This window comes from Eleutherodactylus coqui, chromosome 9 (assembly GCF_035609145.1).
Source record: "Eleutherodactylus coqui strain aEleCoq1 chromosome 9, aEleCoq1.hap1, whole genome shotgun sequence".
NCBI classification, from domain to species: domain Eukaryota; kingdom Metazoa; phylum Chordata; class Amphibia; order Anura; family Eleutherodactylidae; genus Eleutherodactylus; species Eleutherodactylus coqui.
The window spans coordinates 23,669,357-23,693,966 of record NC_089845.1 but is presented as its reverse complement, the minus strand read 5'-3'; positions in this window follow the sequence as shown (position 1 = coordinate 23,693,966).

Here is a 24,610-nt window from a genome sequence, read left to right as displayed (position 1 = left end):
ATATATAAGGTGAGCGAGCATACTCGTTAAGGGCAGATACTCGAGCGAGCATCGCCCTTTTTGAGTACCTGTCTGCTTGTCAAAAAAGATTCGGGTGCCGGCGGGAGTGGCGGGGGGAGATTAAATACTTAATCACCTCTTCAGACCTGCACATAAGAGAGATGGAACAATACATCTGCAGTGCCACTAATTGGACAGCAGCATTTCTTCAAATCAATGCATGAATTTTTATGAAGTTTTTAAAGAAACATAATTGGGAACAGAGACAATGCCATGAGGACCCCTCTTGACCTCCTTCAGACCTTTCATATTCTCCACCGATGCAAGAATTCCGCTCAGAGGTTCATTCCATTCTTGAGGGTATCAAGAATGGCCATACATTTATATACCTATATTCTTCTGTCACACTGCAACTTGAAGTTGCCCTTCAGTATGATAACTCTCATCTGTTCCATGTTGTGTCCGTGACCGCAAAAATGTTTTGCTACAGGTAATTCAGTATTTTCCTTCTTTAATTGAGTAGTGATGAGATCTCATCCTGGCTCTCAATTTTTGTCCTGTTTCCCTGATATAAAGCCCCCAAACAGAACATTCACTGCACAGGATCAGAACATTAGAGGTGGAACATGTGAATGTCCCCGGAATCTTATAGTCCTGCTGTGTGTTGGGGATTTGTTTCCTGTTCGCAGTCAGTATTTGTGAGCAGGTCTTTCAGCTCCTTACATTACAGGGATAAGTTCCTTTTTGTGTGTCAGAGGACAATGCACTCCTGATTATAAAGTTCCTCAAATTTGGAGGTTGCCTGTAACACAAAAGGGGAGGGTCTGAGAATATGATTCTTAGACGGTCATCCTTGTGTAGGGTATGATGGGGTTTATTTGAAGTCTTCCTTAGTACCTCTAGTTGTGAATTGTAGGTCACTATTAGTGGCACACGTCTGTTTTTTTCTTTCTCTTTGTACTGGAGTAGTTGATTCCAGGGTATCCTGGTGGCTCTGGCGATTTGGTCATCAATTGAGATGAGATGGTAGCCCTGATTTAAAAAAGTCTTTTTTGAGATTGTGTAAATGTTCCTCTCTGTCTGTTTGGTTGGAGCCAATCTAATTATAACTGATGGCCTGGCTGTAGTTGATTGACTTTTTGATGTGCTTAGGATGAGAAGTGTCCCACCTTAGGAATGTGGGAATCCACCACTCCAATACACGGAGAAATAAAAAAAATGGATGTGTGCCTCTAGTAGTGAGCTAGAGGTAATACAGAAGACTCGAAAGAAACTCCATCATTGATTTGAAGGAATCCTGACATTCGATAGGCGGTGCTGCAGAGGTACTGTTCCATCTTCCTTACGTGCAGGTCTGAAGGAGACAACACACATCATATAACCTCTCTGCTCATCTTGCCTGGTATTGTTTTAAGTGCAAATCAGTCTCAAATTTTTTGAATTTAGGTCAAGAGGAGTGTTGTTTCTGCAATTGTGTGTATATATATATATATATATATATATATATATATATATATATATATCGCATCCAAATCAGTTTCATTAAACCTGACAAAAGGTCCATAGAAGATTCAAAAGCTCGCTATAGCATCAAGTATTTTTGTTAGCCATTAAAAGGTATCATATCTACTAGATTACTTGGTTTACAAAAGGCAGTTTCAAATTTAAAAGAAAAACATAAAAAATTAAGATAATAAGACAGTGTAAAAGAGCCCTGTGCAAAAGTTCTTGGGAAAAATGCTAAAAAAATGCCCAGAGTATGATGCATTTTTTTGCTCCCCACCTAAAAAACATTCACAAAAAGACTATGAAAATGCAATGAGTCCTGATTCACACGGGCGCATGCACGCGGTAGTGCAACATGTTTGCTCTGTGGTCAAGTCTTTTATGTGCACGTTTTTGTAAACGTTACTGTACTTTATGGTACACAGCCATGCCCTGATCTAAAAGGCTATTTAGCTTAATTAGTTCCAGATCTGGTGTTTTTTCTGACAAATTGTGCAGCATAATGTGCAAACACACGGGTATTGGGTAACCTCTATGCGGCATTTGGTGCACAAATGCATGCTAAAACAGAGCATGCTGTTTTCTTTTTCACATGAGCAACATGCGCATGCAAAAACAGTGAGAGAGGGTTAACCCATTGAGATCAATGGGCTCTATTCTCTGTGTATTGCAAACATGCCCCTGTGAGTCCGGCCTAAGAAAAGCAAAATGCTGAGTGTGAAGCCAGCCTACAGATAGATACAACTGAATTCACCAACAAATATTCCAACCGAAGGGCGGCTTCATACAGATATATTAGCTGGAGTATTTACACATCCAATACGCAGAGAATAGAACCGATTGATATTAATGGCATCATTGTCATTTCCTATGTTTGCTTGAGTGAGAAATGCTCTATTTTGTACACATTTACACACTGGAGATCCCCATAGAAGTCTATGGGAGTGTGCAAACGCGCATGCAATACGCAACAGGAAATACATTGCAAAATTGTGGGGGAAAGAAGACATCTGAACCTCAACAGGCTAAATAGCCTTTTAAATCAGGGCAGGGGATGTAAAACATCCATGTGAACATGCCCTGTGTGCGCAAAAAGTATAGTAAAATGTGCCAATACATGCGTTAAAGTGTACGCAAAAGTGTACGCAAAGATGTGCACACCCGTATGAAGCCACCCAAAGAATTGTTCTCCAGTATTTCCATGGTCCATGGGCCAGATTCATGTGAGCGTCCATATATTTGGGCAGTGGGCATTACATATTTGTGCATGCAACTGCATTTTTTAATGTACTTTTTGCGTGTGCAAGTCGTGTGCCATTGCACGTACAAAAAACATGCACCAAAGCTCACAGCCATTGAAATAGAAAATGAATGTCATGAGTTCAAGATGTGTTCTTTCTCTGCCCAAACATGCAGGAAAATAGAGCACGCTGCATATTTGTTTTTGCGTGAACGAAACACCCGCATAAAATATGCTTATGTAAATGAACCTATTGAAGTCAATGATTTATTCACTGCATAATCTCTTTGACCTTCATTAACCCTTTCCAATCCACTGTCTGACCTCTGAAGACATTATGATTTAAGGCTGTACAGCTCTGATGTTGGAAGACGTCCATCGGGGTTCTCTTACTGTATATTGCCAGCCTCTCTGCTGTCGGAGCCTATCCAACGTGTCACCTCATGCAGTACTGGCTTTAGCCAGCATATAGCGCTGTTGTATAACGGCAGAAAAAGAGTAAGCCCCCTAGGAAACCAGGATACAAATTGGATTGGACAGTGTTAAGGGCTCCTTCACAGGGGTGAAAAGCCTACATATACTTCAATTGTTTGCTTTTACATCATTTTTTAGGCATTTTTTCAGAATGCAGCATGTACTAGGTAAAGATCCTGCATGCATGCATTTTAAAATGCAAAGAAGTACCATATGTGTGAAGAATCCCAAACACTGGCCATCGATTAAAAGAAAAATTAATTAAAAAAGGCCAATTTAAATATTTAAAATCTGAGGCTAGTTTAAATGGAAAAGAACTTTAGTAAAGTGTCTGCAAATGTCTTTGATAAATAGGATGCCGTTGGAGCATACAGAGCAGTAACTTCTTGCCTTGACAATACTTTGCATTGATTTCTTCAATTTTATTATTAATGTTATGTTTGGAAAAGATATAAATAAATCAATCTGGCAATAAAGCTTTATGTTGTGCAAACATTACACTCGTGCTGCTATAATTCTAACAATGCAGAAGCTGATGTCAGATTCTTATGTCAGTTCCACATATCCAAATCATTTTCTTTCTGCACGCAAACATTTTTCCTGCTCAAAGATTTTGTTATTTATCATGTCATCTTAATTGGTAGATGTTGATTTTTCTAGTCTAAAAATATATTTTCTTGGAATTACAAATATACAGAACATATAATAATAAATGAATGTATCCTTGCTAACCCTTATACATAAATGTGTCCAAGGGGCTAGTGCAAAATCTACTTTGGCTATAATCATAATTATGATACTTATTTTTTATGAGTTGGTTATTGATTTGATTGAAAATCAAAGTGACATAAATGACAGCCTGGGCTTATCAATTCTGTAGATTTGTCCAAGTGAAATCGGTGTAGTTGTAACTAATCCTAAAACCTTCTCAAAACGAAATATGGAACATTTCTGATACGCACTGTAGCAGAGAAATTATATGCAACATTTGCGACCCTTAGGCCACGGTCAGACGAGAGGTTTTTTTTTGTGCATGTATAGGCACATTTAAAAAATAGCTCTATTGGAACCAATGCTTTCCAGTGAAAGAGGTCACATGTTCGTTTTTTTAGAAGCACTTAAAATTTGCACCTGCAAAATGTAGGACATGTGAGTGCAAATGCACCTGGTCACATGACTTTTTTCCCGCGACTATACATGCGTCTGATCGAGGCCTTAAAAGGGTGAAATACTATTGATGACTTATCATCAGATAGGGTCCACCACTTAGGATCGCAACCGCATGCTATCAGCCCCACAATAACACAGAGGTTGGAGCGGAAGCCTCCTAGCTGACCTCCATGTAGTGGCTAGTGCTTGTAACTGCGGGCACGGCTCAATCGATGGGAGCCGTGCCTGCAGTCACAAGCATCGGCCATTACATGGAAGGTCAGCGCAGAGGCTTCCGCTCTGACTTCTGTAATTGCGGCACTGACTGCATGCGCCCGCTCAGCTGATTGTTCAGGGTCCTGAGTGGTGAACGCCGGCCGATCAACTATGATAGGTCATCAATAGTATGTCAGTGGAAAACCTCCTTAATATAAAAATGAAATGCTAATTATTTGCCCAGAGAATAAAGATAATTGTAACCTATAAATAGGCCTCATTGAAATTATTTATTTTTATTCTGCTATCCAGTAATAGTATCACATGTGCTATCCCCTTAACTTCTTGATACTACAAGAGTCAACCTCTTGCTACAAAGTATACATATTATATAATTAATGGAAACCTATATATGTATAATATGTACAAAGCATACCGGTATTATAATTAATGAATGCTTGTGCACTTTCATTATCATTAAATTTGGAATATTATATGATTTCTCATCATTAAATACACCCATAAATTATAACATTTTTCACTCTTTCATAACATGTGTGGCAGATATGCATGGGACTTGTATGAAATTTCATATGCAATAGATGACACAGCTTATACTCATCTGGGATGGCTGCTAGAAGACATAATAGTGATTCTGGCTGCATGTTGACCATGGCATCTAAGTAGTTAAACAACTGGGAGAGAATTGCTCTGTCATTCAATCAGCTTTTCTGTGCTGAAAATGTGGGGTGTAGAATGGTTGTCATGGCAGTCCGAGGTTTTTTGGAGATTTCCAGACCTACCATCTCAATATATTTTTTATATCCTGTCTGTCTCAGGATGTTACAGGATAAGAGCCAAGGAACAAGTATTGTATATGTTCAGTTGAGGGGTTTTTTTTTTATTAATAACTCCTGCTGCTTAAACTCATGAAGCTTCCAGGGTATGGGATTGCTTATTTGGTCTGTTAAAATGAAGCAGACAATATCCATAGATTATAGAAAATCAGCATTAGCGCTCCTTCACATGAGCACTGTGGGCGCGCAGTATTGGCACGTGAAAATATTGCACTATTGAACGTGAATGGGTGAATTCCAGCTATTTGAATTAGCCCATTCACACGATCAGAGGTGCGTACTTTTTTCAGCTCCCATAGGAGTCTATGGAAAACACGCACCAAAGATAGGACAGGTCCTATCCGTGCACGCTCCACAGAGGTTTGATGTGACCTTGCACTCACATGTCCTAGCTTTGATAGGTTTGAGGATTTTGTGCATCTAAAATTCATTAATCTGACTGGTTCTGTAGGAAATCATTGGTTCTTATAGCAGCGCATTCTGTGCGCTCCTCTAATGCACGCAAACAGCACTCATGTGAAGAGGCCCGAATGTTACGCTTGAATACAAGTAGTTTACTCAGTGTCAGACTTCTCTGGAGTGCTCTGTGAGTTGTTTCTTTGTGTAGTTAGGTCTTTATTTACAACTCATTTGATGCTCGACAATTCTTCCATGTCTTCTTTGTATCTGCATTAGAGATGAGTGAACGCGTTCGTCCGAGCTTGATATTCGTGCGAATATTAGGGTGTTCGGGGTGTTCGTTATTCGTAACGAACACCATGCGGTGTTCTGGTTAATTTAACTTTCTTCCCTGAGACGTTAGCGCTTTTTTTTGGCCAATATAAAGACAGGGAAGGCATTACAACTTCCCCCTGCAACGTTTAAGCCCTATACCACCCCCCTGCTGTGAGTGGCTGGGAAGATAAGGTGTCACCCGAGTATTGAAATCTGCCCCTCCCGCGGCTCGCTATGGATGCATTCTGACATGAGTTTAGGGAAAGCGCTATCGTGTTGGAGCTGCTATAGGGAGAGTGTTAGGAGTATTTTAGGTGTCAAGGACCCCAACGGTCCTTCTTAGGGCCATAAATCTTCTCTATATGCGCTCAATGGGGCCGGCGGCAGCAGCGCTGACCCCATTGAGAACATATAGAAGACAAATCCTTCTTCTCTGGCACAGCTGTAACAGCTGTAGCAGAGAAGAACGATGTTTGCCCATTGAATTCAATGGAGCCAGCAATACAGCATGTTCCACTGAATGCAATGGGCTGCCGGCGATCGCAGGATGAATGGTCGGAAAGGGGTTAAATATATAACCCCTTTCCTGCAATTCATCCAGAAATGTGTTACACTAAAAATATATACCGGCGTATAAGGCGACCGGGCGTATAAGACGACCCCCCAACTGTCACCTTATACGCCGGTAATACAGTGGAGCAAAGAATAAAAAGCATTACTCACTTTTTCAGATGATCTGCGGCGCTCCTGCAGGCTGTCGCTCCCTCCTAATCCACGGCAGAGTATTCCTTTCTGCACGAAAGGCTTGAAATCCCCGCCTCCAGAAACACAGCCAATCACAGCCAATGACAATGATGTCATTGAATGGCTGTGATTGGCTTGAAATCCCCGCCTCCAGAAACACAGCCAATCACAGCCATTCAATGACATCATTGTCATTGGCTGTGATTGGCTGAAGGCACATGTGTTTCTGGAGGCAGGGATTTAAAGCCTTTCGTGGAGAAAGGAATAGTCTGCCGGGAACCAGGAAGGAGCGACAGCCTGCAGGAGCGCCGCAGATCATCTGAAAAAGTGAGTAATGCTTTTTATTCTTTGCTCCACTGTATTACCGGCGTATAAGGTGACAGTTGGGGGGTCGTCTTATACGCCCGGTCGCCTTATACGCCGGTATATATTTTTAGTGTAACACATTTCTGGATGAATTGCAGGAAAGCGGTTATATATTTAACCCCTTTCCGACCATTCATCCTGCGATCGCGGGCAGCCCATTGCATTCAGTGGAACCTGTTGTTTTGCTGGCTCCATTGAATTCAATGGGCAAACATCGTTCTTCTCTGCTACAGCTGTTACAGCTGTGGCAGAGGAGAACGATCTTTATGCTGACAGTGGGGGGGGGCACTCTTGCCGCTATTGTGGCTTAATAGTGGGACCTGTGAACTTGAGATGCAGCCCACCATGTAGCCCCTCGCCTGCCCTATCCGTCACTGTGTCATTCCCATCACTTTCCTGAATTGCCCAGATTTTCACACATGAAAACCTTAGCGAGCATCGGCGAAATACAAAAATGTTCTGGTCGCCCATTGACTTCAATGGGGTTCGTTGTTCGAAACGAACCCTCGAGCATCACGGGAAGTTCGTTCCGAATAACGAACACCCTAACATTTTGGTGTTCGCTCATCTCTAATCTGCATCTATCATTGTGGCTACAATTCTCAACATTCTGGTTAAATTAAGCCTCATAGCTTAATATTGTAATTGAGTTTCAATTCTTTTATGATTCTTGTAATTCCCCACACACATACATTCAAAGAAAATTTGCACTGATTAAAAAAGGTAACCTGCTGTTGGTTTTAATCCTTCTAAACCATCTATACAATACTATTAGTTATGGATATACCCTTCCAAGTATCTATAGGCCTCTCACTGGCCAAGCCAGAAGCCTACTGCACACTGATGAGGGTCAATCACTCCGAAGCAGCTGACTGTGCATGGTTTCTGGCTTTGGCTTACAATTCCCAGTGATTGTTACAAGACTTTCAATAGATGGCGCTGCATAGGTATTGTTCCATCTTCCCATTGGCATATAGATATCTTTCACATCAATTAGAGGCAGGGGGCCTGGTTCATGGAGACTTTTGGCAGCAGTCTGTTCCTACCGAACTGTTTACTGATTCACATAAGCGTTGGTATTTTTGCAAACTCCATTTCAGGAGGTATTCAGGGCTAATGTGCACTAATAGCTACATGTTATAAAGGATTCATTCATGATTGATAGTATGATGTACATGATTTAGAAAGGGTAAACTTAGTGAAAGGCTGTGCACATTGGATAGCTGTCACCTGTGCATGTGTAATGAATGAGAAGAAGGGAATAAGCTGTACCAGAAATTTCTAGAAGCAGCTAATGTCCTCGAAAAAAAAGAATAAGGCAAACTGAATTTCAACTTCCCAATTGCTATATCAGCAACTGTCTGCCATCAGTGGAGTGTCAGGAGGTCCTTTATACTCATTAGACTTTCAGTTTGTCCAGACTAAAATTGGCATGTTTGGTTGATATACATCTAATATGTATGGGCAGCTTAACTCTTATGGTACGCTCAATGTGAGGGTGAAATTGCAAAGCAATTAATGGTTAATAGGTGATAGAAAAGCATCAGGAATTTTTGGCTGACAGCTACTTCTCCCAACCATCCCACATATGTGCACACTTGGTTCAGTTAAGCCTGCATGCATCATCAATGCAGAGAGGGAATAAGCTGCTGTGAGGCACCTCTGATGGTCTATACACCATACACATACAAAGTTCTACTGACATTTATCTAATGTGTATGCTCACCTAGAGATGAGTGGAGATACAATACTGGTATTTAGGCGCTGCTCTCCAATAAATTCCAACAGTTGGATAATACCACTTCTCCTGGTGTTCCCTGGATAGGCTCACAATGCCTTCTAGTACCAGTGCTTTTGGGGTCACTTTCCAGCACCGAGATTAATTTCTCACCTAGCCTGATGAAGGGGTATACCTCGAAACACGTATCTTTTGGTTTTAATGGATTTAATGAAAAGAGAAGTTGGACAATTTTATCCCAGTGTCTGTTGGCATTTATTAGAGAGAAACATCTAAATACCAGTATTGTATCTCCACTAACTCCATTTCAACACCATTTGGTGGATCTATCTGGTCGGTAGCGCTTCCCTAGTGAAACTTCTCACAGTACACACTTTTTTATCTTCAGCTCCTAGAGGCCTCTGGGCCCGGACATCTTACTGGGCCCCAGACCTTTAAATATATACTATCTCTTTCACCTAGAAATGATGCACTGTGATGTTAAGTTTAATGGGGTTGTATACAAAGTTGGGGTATACACTTCTGTATGGCCATATTAATGCACTTTGTAATATACATCGTGAATTAAATATGAGCCATACAGAAGTTATTCACTTACCTGCTCCGTTGCTAGCGTCCCCGTTGTGCCGTCTAATTTTCAGCGTCTAATCGCCCGATTAGACGCGCTTGCGCAGTCCGGTCTTCTCCTTGTTGAATGGGGCTGCTCGTGCTGGAGAGCGCTCCTCGTAGCTCCGCCCCGTCACGTGTGCCGATTCCAGCCAATCAGGAGGCTGGAATCGGCAATGGACCGCACAGAAGACCTGCGGTCCACCGAGGGTGAAGATCCCGGCGGCCATCTTCGCAAGGTAAGTAAGAAGTCACCGGAGCGCGGGGATTCGGGTAAGTACTATCCGTTTTTTTTTTTCAACACATGCATCGGGTTTGTCTCGCGCCGAACGGGGGGCCTATTGAAAAAAAAAAAAACCCGTTTCGGTGCGGGACAACCCCTTTAAGTATTTTACTTTTTACATTTGTGATGCAGTTTTTGCCTAGCTTTGTACTTTAGATTTTTGTTTATATGACACTTCAAAGTGTTCCTATTATTGCACATTTTACGGATAAATAAATGCTATTATTAAATAACACTTTGTAGTAAGAAAATCCTTCTTTTCTTCAACTCTATAATTAATGATAATTACAAAAAACAAATAAAATCATATTCAATCTCTATAAGTATCACATTTTATTCTAGTTTTAAGTGAAGATTAAAAGATAACATTTTAGGCATTATTGCTATTAACTATAAGTTTTTAGATTTAGAAGCTTAACAAATTCTAAAATATATGGGATTAACTTTATAGAAAGCAAGCTTACATATTAATACTGCAGTCTTTACTGCTATATTTCTGCCTGATTTGATTTACAAGTAATCCAGTGTTTTATTAATCTTACTACCATGAGACCTGAAAGCTAATGCAAAGTAGTTTTACAAACCACAGAAATAGTGAAAGAGTATTTCCCCCGGGTGCTTTAAATGGCAAAAGAGAACATCACATGAATCAGATAAAATTTAACATGACAGATGCAAACTTTTTAATATACATCATTCCTAGTCTATATCATACTAACAAGCTAATGGATGCAGCAACTTCAAACTTACTAATTGTGCAATATTTTTACTTGATTTTGACCCTCTTTTTTATCTACAAATGTTACAATATTCCAGTTATTTTGTAAACTTTTAAAGAGATATCGCTGCTGAGTCCCAACCCTCCCTAGGATAGGTTTATTCTATTTTTATATCTAAAGATTTTAATTTTAGGCTTTCATTTTTTGGCAATACTACTTAGCGATACAATGTATTAAAAAGTGATGCATTACATAATACAAATACATTTTAGACAATGGTTGGCATTGACTGTAGAAAGTTATTTTTAATGGATACAGTTTTTAATGGAATATGACTTTCCAGGAAAAAACAACTATTTTTTAAGCCTTTATTTATAGGTTGTGTTATGTTATTTATGCATTGAAATAACTGTAGGTTATTTGCTTACAGCATCAAGAGGGAAATATTTTGGGACGTAAAATGCTGTACGTTTTGATATAGAGTACGAATTACCACTGTTAAGCATAATATACATTCCAAGCCATGCAAATCCTTTGTTTCTGTATTATATATTTTCCCTCTGTCTATATTTTGTAGAATAGGTATATATTTATTCTAGTACCAAACTAAAGTTAATAATAGTTTTTATTATACCCATATAGGAAAATTACAGTTCTTTTAAAGGTATATAACTCTTATGTCCCCATGCTGGTTAAAAATACACTTATAAAAGCGATATTCCCATTTTAGACTATCCTACTATTCTATGGGTATTGCTATTACGATAGCTGAGATTGAATACCCATATGTATGTGGCAGTATGGAGTTAAAAGGTGGAGTTGTATTCTGTTATATTTACTATTAGGGCAAGAACCTAGGATAGGAAGCTATAGTCACCCTTATGATTGTGTGGGCAGAGCAGTTGTGTCTATGCACTATCAGAGGCCTTCATAAAAAAGATGGCCCCCTTTTCAAAAAGCATATTGGGACCCTTCCTACAGTATTGGGTTTTGCCACTCAGAACACAAGGGCTTTATATTTGCTTTATTCTCACTTTTTGACTTAAAATCTCTTTCTCACTTGTTTGATAACTGCCCAGTCTCAGTTGAAGAATGTCCTGCATAGATTTGTGCCAAAAATAATTAAAGGGATGAGACAAGCCAGAGTGGTTCCTCATTTCTCTAAGGACCCATGCAGCAGCCGCCGAATGGGATATAAGGTGTGTACTAGAGATGAGCGAACGTACTCGGTAAGGGCGATTTCGCAATCGAGCACCACGATTTTCGAGTACTTCACTACTCGGGTGAAAAGTACTCGGGTGCGCTGTGGGGCGGGGGGGGTTGCAGAGGGGAGTGGGGGGTAGCAGCGGGGAACAGGGGGGAGCCCTCTCTCTCTCCCTCTCCCCCCCACTCCCCGCTGCAACCCCCCGCGCCGCCACGGCGACCCCCGAATTTTTTCGCCCGAGTACGGAAGTACTCGAAAATCGCGGTATTCGGGCAAAAAAGGGGCGTGGCCGAGCACGTTCGCTCATCTCTAGTGTGTACATACTTGCTCAGTTTCTTAGTAGTATGAAATTGTGCAGAAATGCAATCTTAGCCCAAATAATATGATGGCTTCATACAGGAACCAGTTAAAAATGTAAATTAATACAAAATGACAAATTTACGCACTCTAATGATATAGGCTGGGAGAATGAAACATTGACAAGGGGAAACTAAAGTACAATATTGCAATCTAATTTGAATAATGGATTGAGTAATTACGAAACATTTCCACTTTCAGTTATTCATTTTTATAATTTGCATTTACAATGCATTCCTACATATTCTTAGTATTGAAAAATTCATAGCAAATGCCACATCAAAATAAATTTGCTTACTAATTAAAGTATCCCCAGAATAATATAAATTCAAATAATGTAATTTTTATTATATCGTATAGGGATTTCAATATTGCTGCTTTAAAAATGTGTGATTTTACTATACCTGCTTCAAACACTAAAGATCTGTAGAATATGATTTATCTCTTACTCTATAATAAGCCTTAATGGGGAATTTGGAAACAGCTTTGCCTTTAGAATGCTTCAGGCATATGCTTGCATATTGAGGCTGGCCTTCAATTATGCAGATGTTAGTAGTTACTTGAAAAGTTTACAAGTGCAGGATTATCTAACTTACTTTTCAAAGAGAAAAAAAAATTCTCACAGTCCTTTGTGTTACTTTTTGTCTTAATTAATGATAGTATTACCATGGAAATAAATTCCATGCCAATATCAGCTTTTCAATGTATTGCTATTGTCATTACTTAAAGGGGTTGCCCAAATTATGTGAAGGGCATTTCAACAGGTTCCCCATGGTGAAAAATAACAAAGCAGCTGCAGTTTACAGGCTGCAGTCAGTCTAAGGCCTTAGTCAAACGGGCGTTTTTTCGCGCAATTTGCGGATCACATGACGGATGCGCATCCGCAAATCGCGTGACCGGTGCCCGAAAATCGCCCGAAAATCTGCTCCTAGCCGCGTTTCATTAGAAACGGGCCGGAGCTGTCCAGCGCATTGCATTCAATGGAGCCGGCAATACAGCCGGCAATACATTGAAAGCAATGGGCTGCGGGCGAGTGTGGGATGAATTGTCGGGAAGGGCTTAAATATATAAGCCCTTCCCTGCAATTCATCCAGAAAAGTGTTAAAATAAAATAAATATACATACTCACCTGCTCCCGGCAGCCGGAGTTCCCAGCGGCCGGCCTGCAGTGGGTGTGAAGGGGGTGTGAGTCAGACCTGCCCCCTGATTGGCTCAGTGCTGAGCCAATCAGAGGCAGGTCTGACTCACACCCATTCATGAATTCATTTATCGGACGAGCGCATAAAAAGCGCTCATGTGTCCGATACCATTGCAAAGCAATGGTTTTAAAAAATCGCCGGACGCATGCGCAAATCGCGCAAAAAAACGCCCGTCTGACTAAGGCCTTAAAGGTCCATTTACACTGGACGATTATCGCTAAAACTTCGCTTATCGGCGATCGTTTTAGCGATAATCGGTGCATGTAAATGGGCACGAGGCACCCGCATATCGGGCTCTTTTTGCTGATCATTAAAATCAAGTTAGCTTGATTTTAGGGATCAGTTGTATCAGTCGTTCTCCACAGGGGAGTGCTGATAGCATTGTTCCCCCATGGAGAACAAAGCATCTGAGCACAGCTAATAGCCTCAGGCCATTAGCATGTGCTCAGTGAAGGCTTCATTAACATACATAATTGGCATTTAAGTAGCTGAGAAGCTACTTAAATACCAATCATTTTTTAAGCAAAATAATCGCTCAAAGCGGTCCCTCAACCTATCATTTGAGCGTTCTTTGAGCGATTATCTGCTTGTGTAAATGGGCCTTTAGCCCTCTCATAAAAAGGCTGCTTCAGCCAATGACGCCATTCAAATTTATATAGCTTTATTTTACTACTTAATACTTAAACATAATGTATCAATGTATATTTTTCAGGACTGGGTGTTTGTGTATGTGTGTGTGTCTATGTGTGCACACACGTGTGAGAGAGAGAAAGTGTGTTTTTTTGCGCATTTATGTAATGTCACATTCAATTTCTTAGAATTGGCTGCATTAGAGAAAGTGTGAGGATTCTGGTTTAATTGTGGAGCTCACATTTTGATTCAACCTGTTTGCGTCATAAGGCCTTAGTCAGACGGGTTTTTTTTTGCGCGATTTGCGCATGCGCATGCGTCCGGCGACTTTTTAAAACCATTGCTTTGCAATGGTATCGGACACATGAGCGCTTTTTATGCGCTTGTCCGATAAATTATAGAACAGAAATCGCAGATCGCACCTATCTGCGATCTGCGATTCCTGTTCTCTTCTCTATATGCGCTCAATGGGGCCGGCGGCAGCAGCGCCGACCCCATTGAGAACATATAGAAGACAAATCCTTCTTCTCTGCCACAGCTGTAACAGCTGTGGCAGAGAACAACGATGTTTGCCCATTGAATTCAATGGAGCTGGCAATACAGCCGACTCCATTGAAAGCAATGGGCTGCCGGCGTGCGCGGGATGAATTGTCGGGAAGGGCTTAAATATATAAGCCCTTCCCTGCAATTCATCCTAAAATGTGTTTTATTTTAACACTTTTCTGGATAAATTGCAGGGAAGGGCTTATATATTTAAGCCCTTCCCGACAATTCATCCCACACTCGCTCGCAGCGCATTGCTTTCAATGGAGTCGGCTGTATTGCAAATGCGCTGGACAGCTCCAGCCCATTTCTAATGAAACGCGGCTAGGAGCAGATTTTCGGGCACCGGTCACGCGATTTGCGGATGCGCATCCGTCATGCGATCCGCAAATCGCGCGAAAAAACGCCCGTCTGACTAAGGCCTAAAGATGCAAATTTGACTGACTTTTTAAATAGGCTGTAGTTTCTAAATCTGTAGTTCACTGGCTATATGAAAAATTGCACACAGTGCAAAATATATTCTAGTTGTTAATGGTTGATAAATAGCATGTAAAATATTCCACTTTCCATCTTGCAAATTAAAAATAGTGCTTGGTCATTGGTAATTATTGGTCAAAATTATCAAAAGAAAAGCAGAAACTTTTTCAACCATTATGCTTCTAGGTACCTACTGTAGATAAATGATTAAAAAAACATCACGGCTGTTTAGGGGAATCCCACGCATGTGCACTTCAGGCGTGGGGACTCCACGAACAGGCAGCGCGGCTGTAAGTTAATTCTGATATCTTATGTATATATTTTTGTACACCTGCACTTTAGGTAACGGTTCTAATGGGGTAGATTCCATCTCATTGGGTGGATTTTTAATTGATTTTAATGAATTGATGTTGGTGATTGGTTCAATTTTTATCTGTTTGTATTTAAAGACTGTGGGTATTGATTGTTGGTATAGACTGTAAAAAGACTGCTAGTCAGTCGAAACGTTGTCTGCTTGCGCACTTTTCCAATACAGATGGGGGAATTAACCATGTGAGTACTGTGCATTTATAAATCCTGGATGCGGCTTTGAATTTGAAAAGACTGTGTTACTAATTCATGTTGGTAATGGAAACAGAACATATATAGCATGAGCAGCAACTGCATTGAATAGTCACTAATTTGTATTTGATAACTTCCTCTAACAACCCACTGAAAGAGTAACTTACAAAAAAAGTTTATTTTTTTTATCTTCATGTGAAGAACAGTGTAATAATGAACAGTCAGATAAATAGACATGAGTCACTAGATAAACCTAGGCCTAAACCCACAAATCACCAGGTTAAGGTGTAAAGCTCCATTTACACACAACGATAATCACCCAGGCTTCGCTCAAACAATGGCGATATGCAGCGATAATCGTTGCATGTAAATGCTACCATCATTTGCTTTTCATCCGAAAAATTATTTTTAGCTTAGTTTAAAATTAGAGATGAGTGAACGTACTTGGTTCGGGTGTTTTTGGACTCGAGCACCGCTTTTTCTGAGTAACTGACTACTCGGACGAAAAGATTCGGGGGGCGCGGGGGGGGGGGGGGTGGTTGCAGAGGGGAGTGGCGGGGGTGGGAAAGAGAGAGAGAGTTCTCCCCTGTTCCCCACTGCTACCCCCCCGCTCCACCACGCCGCCCCCCCGGCGCCCCCGAATCTTTTCGTCCGAGTAGTCAGTTACTGGGAAAAAGCGGTGCTCGAGTCCACCCGAACCGAGTATGTTCGCTCATCTCTATTTAAAATCCATCGTTCACAAGGAGAGCAGGAACCGCATGCTGTGATTCTCCATGGGAGCGTTGATAACATTGTATTCAGCTGCAGTCCCACAGAAGAACAAAGGGGCTGTGTGCAGATAACAGATCACCTGCTGTTTTCCAGATACAGCTCAGGGAGGCTCATTTACATACAAATGAAGCTAATAAGCTGCTAATGGGCATTAGTGCCCATTAGCAGTTTATGCAAAATGATTGTTCAAACTGTCATTCTCCCTATCTTTTGAATGATCATCTTTGTGTTTAAATGGGGCTTTAGTAAATAGTGGACAACAAGGGTTTTGAACCATCAGACACCAAGAACTAGGACACTAAGCATACACTGGTTATAAAACCTCCCAATCAAAAGAGACAAATAGACAAAATTGCAAGACACCAGAGACTATACATTAAACAAATAAAAGTCAGTAATTATTGCACAAAATCACTAATAGTAAACAAGGAAACCCGACATGTTGGGTAGCAAAACACAATCTGAAATGGAATACCGCCGGTAGCATATAGATTGGTCACAGAGAAACAAGCTACCCCTGGTTCTGGCAGCTGCTGTCTATGCTAAATCATATTACACGATGTTTCCATGATAGGGATTTTCTTAAATATGTTTCCTTCTTTTTTAACAACATCACCTTATAATTCTATGAAATTAATTTTCACTATTCTATCTTTTTATATCCTCCAGTGTACTACATTACAAGACTCCACAATAAATTACTTCTTTAGGTTGCCTGTGGCAAAGCTTATTTTAGACAAAGCATGTCACTTTTCATTTCCATGCACGCAGTATCCTTTACAATACAACACAAATTAACCGGTGGCGTAGTCGTGGATCTTCAGTTTGTCTTGCGTGCGGCATTTTAGGAAATCAAAGGACCTAAAAAAACAAATAGTTTTCATTTCTAGTAATTCAATAAACTGTCTGGTTTTTGACCCTTTGTGGGAAATGTACTAAGCCCAGAGTCTCTAACACTGGTATTAGAGTAATTTCCCCCCAGTGCATGATATGCCTGATACATAAAGAATCACACACCTTCTTCATACTTTGGGCACATCTCAGTACCTCCGCGCACCTACACAAAAACGTATGCCAGGTCCGACCAGTCGCACATTTTTTGTTGCTTTTACCTGCTTTTTACATCATTACATTTTTCTTGATGGTTTTTTTGTGCTACTTCACTGCATACTTATTTTAGTAGTTTAAACATTTTCTTTTTGTTGTTTATTGCCTCCTTTCATCTTTATTGACCCACATTGGTGTACTCGTATTCCTAATTCCTTTATTCCTGTAAGGTATGAACCGCTCACAGTGAGGCCTCAGTCACACGGGCGCATCGGCACATGATCGGCAATGAAGCCAGGTCACATGTTCTTTCCTCCGGCGCTGCAGAGAGACGGCCGTCTTTAGGTACGTCCGTCTCCTTCCTGCAGTCACATGGGCGCATCGGCGCCGGTGTACGGGTGCCAATGCGCCCGTGTGACTGAGGCCTGAGTATTAAAGATGTTTTTAAACATTTCCCATTTATTGTCTGTATTCTTATTTTTAAGGACATTGTCCCAGTTAATAATGTTTAGGGCATTTCTGGGCTGATCGAACATTGCCTTTCTAAAGTTTAGTATTTTCATAGCTCCTCGATAAAACTGAAAGACAAATAGAAATGTATTTTAGTATGATCACTATTTCCCAGGTGCCCCTAAACATAGCATAGTAACATAATATGTCAGGCCGAAAAAAGACATATGCCAATCCAGTTCAGTCTATTACCGCCCAATGTTGATCCACAGGAAGAAAAAGTAAATAATTAGGTAGAAGCCAATTTTCCCCACTTAAGGAAAAAAAAATATTGCTGAATCAAATCTGGCAATCAAAATAATCACTGGATCAACAACCCTTCTGTAGTAATTAGTGATTATTATATGCAATATTGCAATGCTCAAGAAAGGCGTCCAGTCCCCACTTGAACTCTTTTATCAAATTTGCCATCATCACATCCTCAGGCGGAGAGTTTTATAATCTCACTGCTATTACAGTATAGAACCCCTTCTATGTCTGAGTAGGAACATTCTTCCCAATAGTCATAGAGGATGCCCCCCTTATTACAGTCCTGGGTATAAATAGATTGGGGGAGAGATCCCTGTATTGTCCCCTGATATACTTACACATAGTTATTAGGTCGCCCCTCAGCCATCTATTTTCTTAACTAAATAACCCCTATAGACATATGTATAATGATATAAACTGGTGTAAAGGCTATTTAGACTAATGTGGTGCTCAGTGTTTTGCATATGATCTTGTGTATACACGCACATTTGCACACCTCCCATAGACTTATATGGGGCCCTTTGGTGAGCAAATATGCAGGAAAATAGAGTAGTTCCTATTTTTAATAAGTATAACAATGGGGCGGTGGCAAATATAAGATCAGTACCTTAAAGCAATGAAAAGTGGGTTGATAGTTTATACAGTAGCTCCTACTGCAAATCATACATGCAATGACTTTAGCATTATGAGAAATGATGGCGATATGTTCCAAGGTATAAGTGGCATTGGTGGGATTGACAGCAATGAGAAATTCTCCTCTATACGGCCTTGTTCACACCAGTGCTGTTTGCGCACATTAGAGGCACGCACAGAAAGCGCTTCTATAAGAACCGATGGTTTCCTATAGAACCGTTTAGATGAACCACAACTTTGCTGCCTCTGTTCATTAATTATGAAATAAATAAAGCTCAGTTGGACTTTAACTTGGAATTGACTCTAAAGTTAATACTACCAACTGCATCATACATAGGATCCAACTCTATCTAACTATCAATCTATAGTCAACTTATTTCTGTTTGTTCTTTAACTTAATTCATTCTGAGACCTTCTGAACCTTTATTCTCAAGGTGTTTGATAGTCTCCACAGAAAGAAGCCTATTGATGAAGTATTCATCCCCTGTCTTGTGAATAGGGGATAACTTTATCTTGTGGGGCAACTTCTTTTAGCTGTAAATAAATCAACGTTGTCCATTTGCATTTTTTGCAGCATATGATATTCATAGAATAGATGTAATCCCTATCCCTGCTATTAACCATAATAGAAGGCAACTAAAGACCCATTTACACGCAAAGACAATCTTTCAAACAATTGCAAGATTGACAGTTCTAGTGATCATTTTGCATAAAGTGCCCATGGACACTAATGCCCATTAGCATTTTATCAGCTTCAGTTGCATGTAAATGAGCCTTTAGGAGCTGTTTGCAAAGCACAGCAGGTAGTCTGAGCTCTGCACACAGCTCCATTGTTCTCACAAGGGCTGTCAGCAGAATACAATGTAATCTCCAACTTCCGTGCACAACACAGCATGTTGTCTGTGTTATCTACTCTCCGGCTGAGCAATGGATTTTAAGCTCACCTTAAAATCATTATTCAGCTGAAAAGTAAATGACGGTAGCTTTTACATGCAACAATAATTGCTCATATGCCATCGTTTGAACAAATTTTGAGCAATAATCGTTGAATGTAAATGGGCCTTAAGTAAAAGTGACTCCCAATCTGGCTTTAAAATACTAGATTATCTTTGTAGTAGCTAGGACAAGGTAATTTATGACCGGATAAAACTTCCTCCAGTAATATCAGTTGGTGGTTGGGGGTTTCCGCATTGGGGCCCTTTGGCGAATTGTTTACTACTTTGACAACTTTTAAAAAAGTGGTAAGAACACACCTGAATGCATATAAAATCATAGCCAACTGGTAAATATATATATTTGACAAAATTGATCTTTGACCTAGGGTAGCTATGTCCTTAGTGCAAATATTGTATAAGTGATTTCTTTTATTTTTTTAATGTTTGGCTTGTGCAATCCATTTTCCATTAAAAACCTTCAAATAAATTTATATTTATTTTTTGAGGAGGGCGTATATTATTCTTCCTACTCCTTCACACTTAGACCTCAGTCACACGGGCACATCGGCACCCGTACACCAGCGCCGATGCGCCCGTGTGACTGACACCAGCAGACGGACGTACCTGCAGACGGCCATCTCTCTGCAGCGCTGGAGGAAAGAACATGTGCTTCATTGCCGGTCATGTGTTCTTTCCTCCGGTGCTGCAGAGAGACGGCCATCTTGAGGTACAGCCGTCTCCTTCCTGCAGTCACACGGGCGCATTGGTGCCGGTGTACGAGTGCCGATGCGCCCGTGTGACTGAGGCCGTAAATAGAGAAAAAATAAGAAAGCTGAGGCCTCGTTCCGACAAGCGTTTTTTTCGCACACAAATAGCCACGCAAAAAAAATCACTGCTTGTGTGTGGAAAAATCACGCAAACAAAGCTAAAGGTGCATTCTACCTTCATGCATAATTTTCTCATTCACATGATCCGTGGTACGTGCTGGTGTGAATCCAGCTCCCATAGGAGTCAATGGGAACTCCTGTGCAACACGCACCAAAGATAGGTCAGGTCCTATCTGATCTCGTAGCATGGAAATTGTAGCCACGCATGTCCTATCTTTTGTAGGAGTGAGTATTTTGTGTGCCTAAAAAGCGTTCGTGTGAAGGCTTCGATAGGAAACTATAGGTTGTAATAGATGCAATTTTTTTGTGCTTCTATTTGTGAGGAAACAAAATGCTCGTCTGAACGAAGTCTGACATAGGATGTGTATCTGTTTTGCAGTCCCTTTTGCATCTGGAAACATATAATCAAAAATGCCATTGTGAATATATCTTACCTTGCAAAGAGATAAATCATCAGAACAATATGTTTCCTTTTTATTATAGTTAGTTTTGTCTGTTTTTCAAATTCAGAACAGAGTTTTAAGCACAGTAGGCCATTTTGAAAATCTAAACACCAAATCAGAAATTTCTGATTCCCGAGTAAGTAATCCTTACAAACTGACCACTGCTGCCAGTGGCCCCATTGAATGCAATAGGATGGCGGCAACCCCTGCAGTGACCCGTGGTTTGTGTAAAAAAAAAAGTATATATATATATATATATATATATATATACTCACCTCTCCGCTACTGCCATGTAAATATTCCCCGTGGGGAGTCCCCTTGGCACTGAACACTGTGACAGCACTGTCACAGTGTTCAGTGCCAAGGGGACTCCCCACGGGGAGTAAAGAATCCTCTGCCACAGCTGTCACAGCTGCGACAGCTGTGGCAGAGGATTATAATGTTCTCCAATTGCTTTACATTTTATGAATGGCCAAGAGCTGTCTGTGATTGACTGAGTGCTGTGACCAATCCCAGGCAGCACTTATCTGTCATTCAATGAATGGCTGAGTGCTGCCTGTGATTGGCTGAGCGCTCAGCCAATCAGATACAGCTTTTTAGCAATCAGAGATTTTAACAGAATCAGATTATTTACTCCCTGCGGGGAGTGCCATCATTGCTGAACACTGTGACAGTGCTGTCACAGTGTTCAGTGACAAGGTGACTCCCGCTGGGGATATATTCAAGTGCACCAAGGACCTACGATGCACGCATGACCTATGTTTTGCAAGGAATGTGCATTTGCCCACCTGTAAAACACGGACATGTGTACACACCATAGGGAACCAATGGCTCTAATAGGCACGCATTTTTGTGCACACAATTTTATGCACATAAACACGCTCATGTGAATCCACCCTAAATGTATGGTTGCATGGGTGCCATCACTAGGCCCAGGGCTATGATGGTATTCATTCGTACCCTGTGATCGCATCATGAGTGACTAACATTTAATTGGAGGGGGGAAATCCTCCATCTGGCTGACAGCATACATGCAGCAGTCAAGACTGACCATGCATGTAAGTTTTCAAACAACCATGATCAGAGAATGCTCTGATCCCTGCTCTCCGCTATGGCTGTCAGTTTTTTCAAGCAACCAAATCCCATGGGTGAGTATCAGCCCCCAAGCAAGCTTCATACCTAGCCCAACCTTCTGTGATACATGCACGTCACAGAGGGGGAAAGAGTAAGTAAGGATCTAGTATAATTATATAACAAACAATTGAATTGAAAACTATCAAACGAATGTGTAATAAGCAAATGGCCTATTGCTGAAATCAAGCCTTTATATTAAAAAAAAAAATTTCAACAAATTTTTGATGAATTTTCTTTTTTATATTCCACGTTATTGTGTAAAAAAATATCATAAAATGTAGCATTTATCACTGCGGTCATTAAGTCTAATAATATACTTACACTTCCTGTCTTCAAGTCCGTACAGTCAATTGCAGTGAGTTATTTTTTCTAGTACACCAGACTTCATAAATATGGCCATTGCAGGTTGAAGGTATATTTTTGATTTATCTATTGGAATTGAATTCCATTTTTGCCACCATTTCTGAAAAAAAAACAATACAACCACAATCAATGAACATAGACTTCAGCGACCATAGACATAACTAGATGAAGAAATGTTTGTAATAATTTAGCAAACCATCGTAGATTTCTTTTTTATCACTTGCTTTTGTGCAGTGAGATACAATCTTTTAGTAAGTCACTTTCTTAAGTCATTTTTAGCGCATCAAAAGGTTGAGATCATTTTCTTGGCGTCTTTAAATAGATACGCAGTTTTGTGATTGATGCAGCTGCTTGTTAATTAGTTGATCAGAACCCTATTTAACAGATGACACATTTTGTTAATTTCTATTCAATACGGAGTTTGATGAGTGATGATGCAAATATCATTAGGACTTAGTCATAGTTTCATTATTCATGTAATCTATAAAAAAATATTTCAACAGCTGATAAAGTATTCTCAAGAGGCATTCCAGATATTCGGACACATTCTGCATCAATGTAAAATACCATTCAATAATATAGGCCTAATTTAGCATAACCCAGTGTGAAAGATGAGATATTGAACCATAGGTCGCTACTTGAATACTGTTTGCTTTATGATTAAATTAATTATGACTGGATTTGTTAAGCAAATGCATACTCATTTCAAATTTAACCCCTCAACTGCACAGCCGGTTTTCATTTTTTTTCATTGATATTTTTCATCTTTTCCAAAAACCTAATATTTAGAGATGAGCGAACGTACTCGGTGAGGGCTTAGTCACACGGGCGTTTATTGCCGCGATTTGCGCATGCGCATGCGTCCGGCGACTTTTTAAAACCATTGCTTTGCAATGGTATCGGACACATGAGCGCTTTTTATGCGCTCGTCCGATAAATTAGAGAACAGAAATCGCAGATCGCACCTATCTGCGATCTGCGATTTCTGTTCTCTTCTCTATATGCGCTCAACGGGGCCGGCGGCAGCAGCGCCGACCCCATTGAGAACATACAGAAGACAAATCATTCTTCTCTGCCACAGCTGTAACAGCTGTGGCAGAGAAGAACGATGTTTGCCCATTGAATTCAATGGAGCGGCAATACAGCCGCTCCTTTGAAAGCAATGGGCTGCCGGCGTGCGCGGGATGAATTGTCGGTAAGGGGTTAAATATATAACCCCTTACCTGCAATGCATCCTTAAATGTGAAAAAATAAAAAAAAAGGATGTACTCACCAGCTCCCGGCAGCTGGAGATCCCGGCGGTCGGCCTGCAGTGGGTGTGAAGGAGGTGTGACTCAGGCTTGCCCCTGATTGGCTCAGCCTGAGCCAATCAGAGGCTGATCTCAGTCACACCCATTCATGAATTCATGAATGGGTGTGACTGAGACTTGCTTCTGATTGGCTCAGCGCTGAGCCAATCAGGGGCAAGCCTGAGTCACACCTCCTTCACACCCACTGCAGGCCGACCGCCGGGATCTGCAGCTGCCGGGAGCAGGTGAGTACATCCTTTTTTTTTATTTTTTCACATTTAAGGATGCATTGCAGGTAAGGGGTTATATATTTAACCCCTTACCGACAATTCATCCCACACTCGCCCGCAGCGCTTGCATTCAATGGAGCCGCTGTATTGCCGGCTCCATAGAATGCAATGCGCTGGACAGCTCCGGCCCGTTTCTAATGAAACGCGGCTAGGAGCAGATTTTCGGGCGATTTTTGGGCCGATTTTTCGGCGCCGGTCACGCGATTTGCGCATGCGCATCCGTCATGCGATGCGCAAATCGCGTGAAAAAACGCCCGTGTGACTAAGGCCTAAGGCCGATTTCGCAATCGAGCACCGCGATTTTCGAGTACTTCACTACTCGGGTGAAAAGTACTCGGGGGCGCTGTGGGTGAGCGGGGGGTTGCAGAGGGGTGTGGGGGGGAGAGGGAGAGAGAGGGAGCTCCCACCTGTTCCGCGCTGCTCCACCACGCCACGCCCCGCCCCACAGCGCACCTGAGTACTTTTCACCCGAGTAG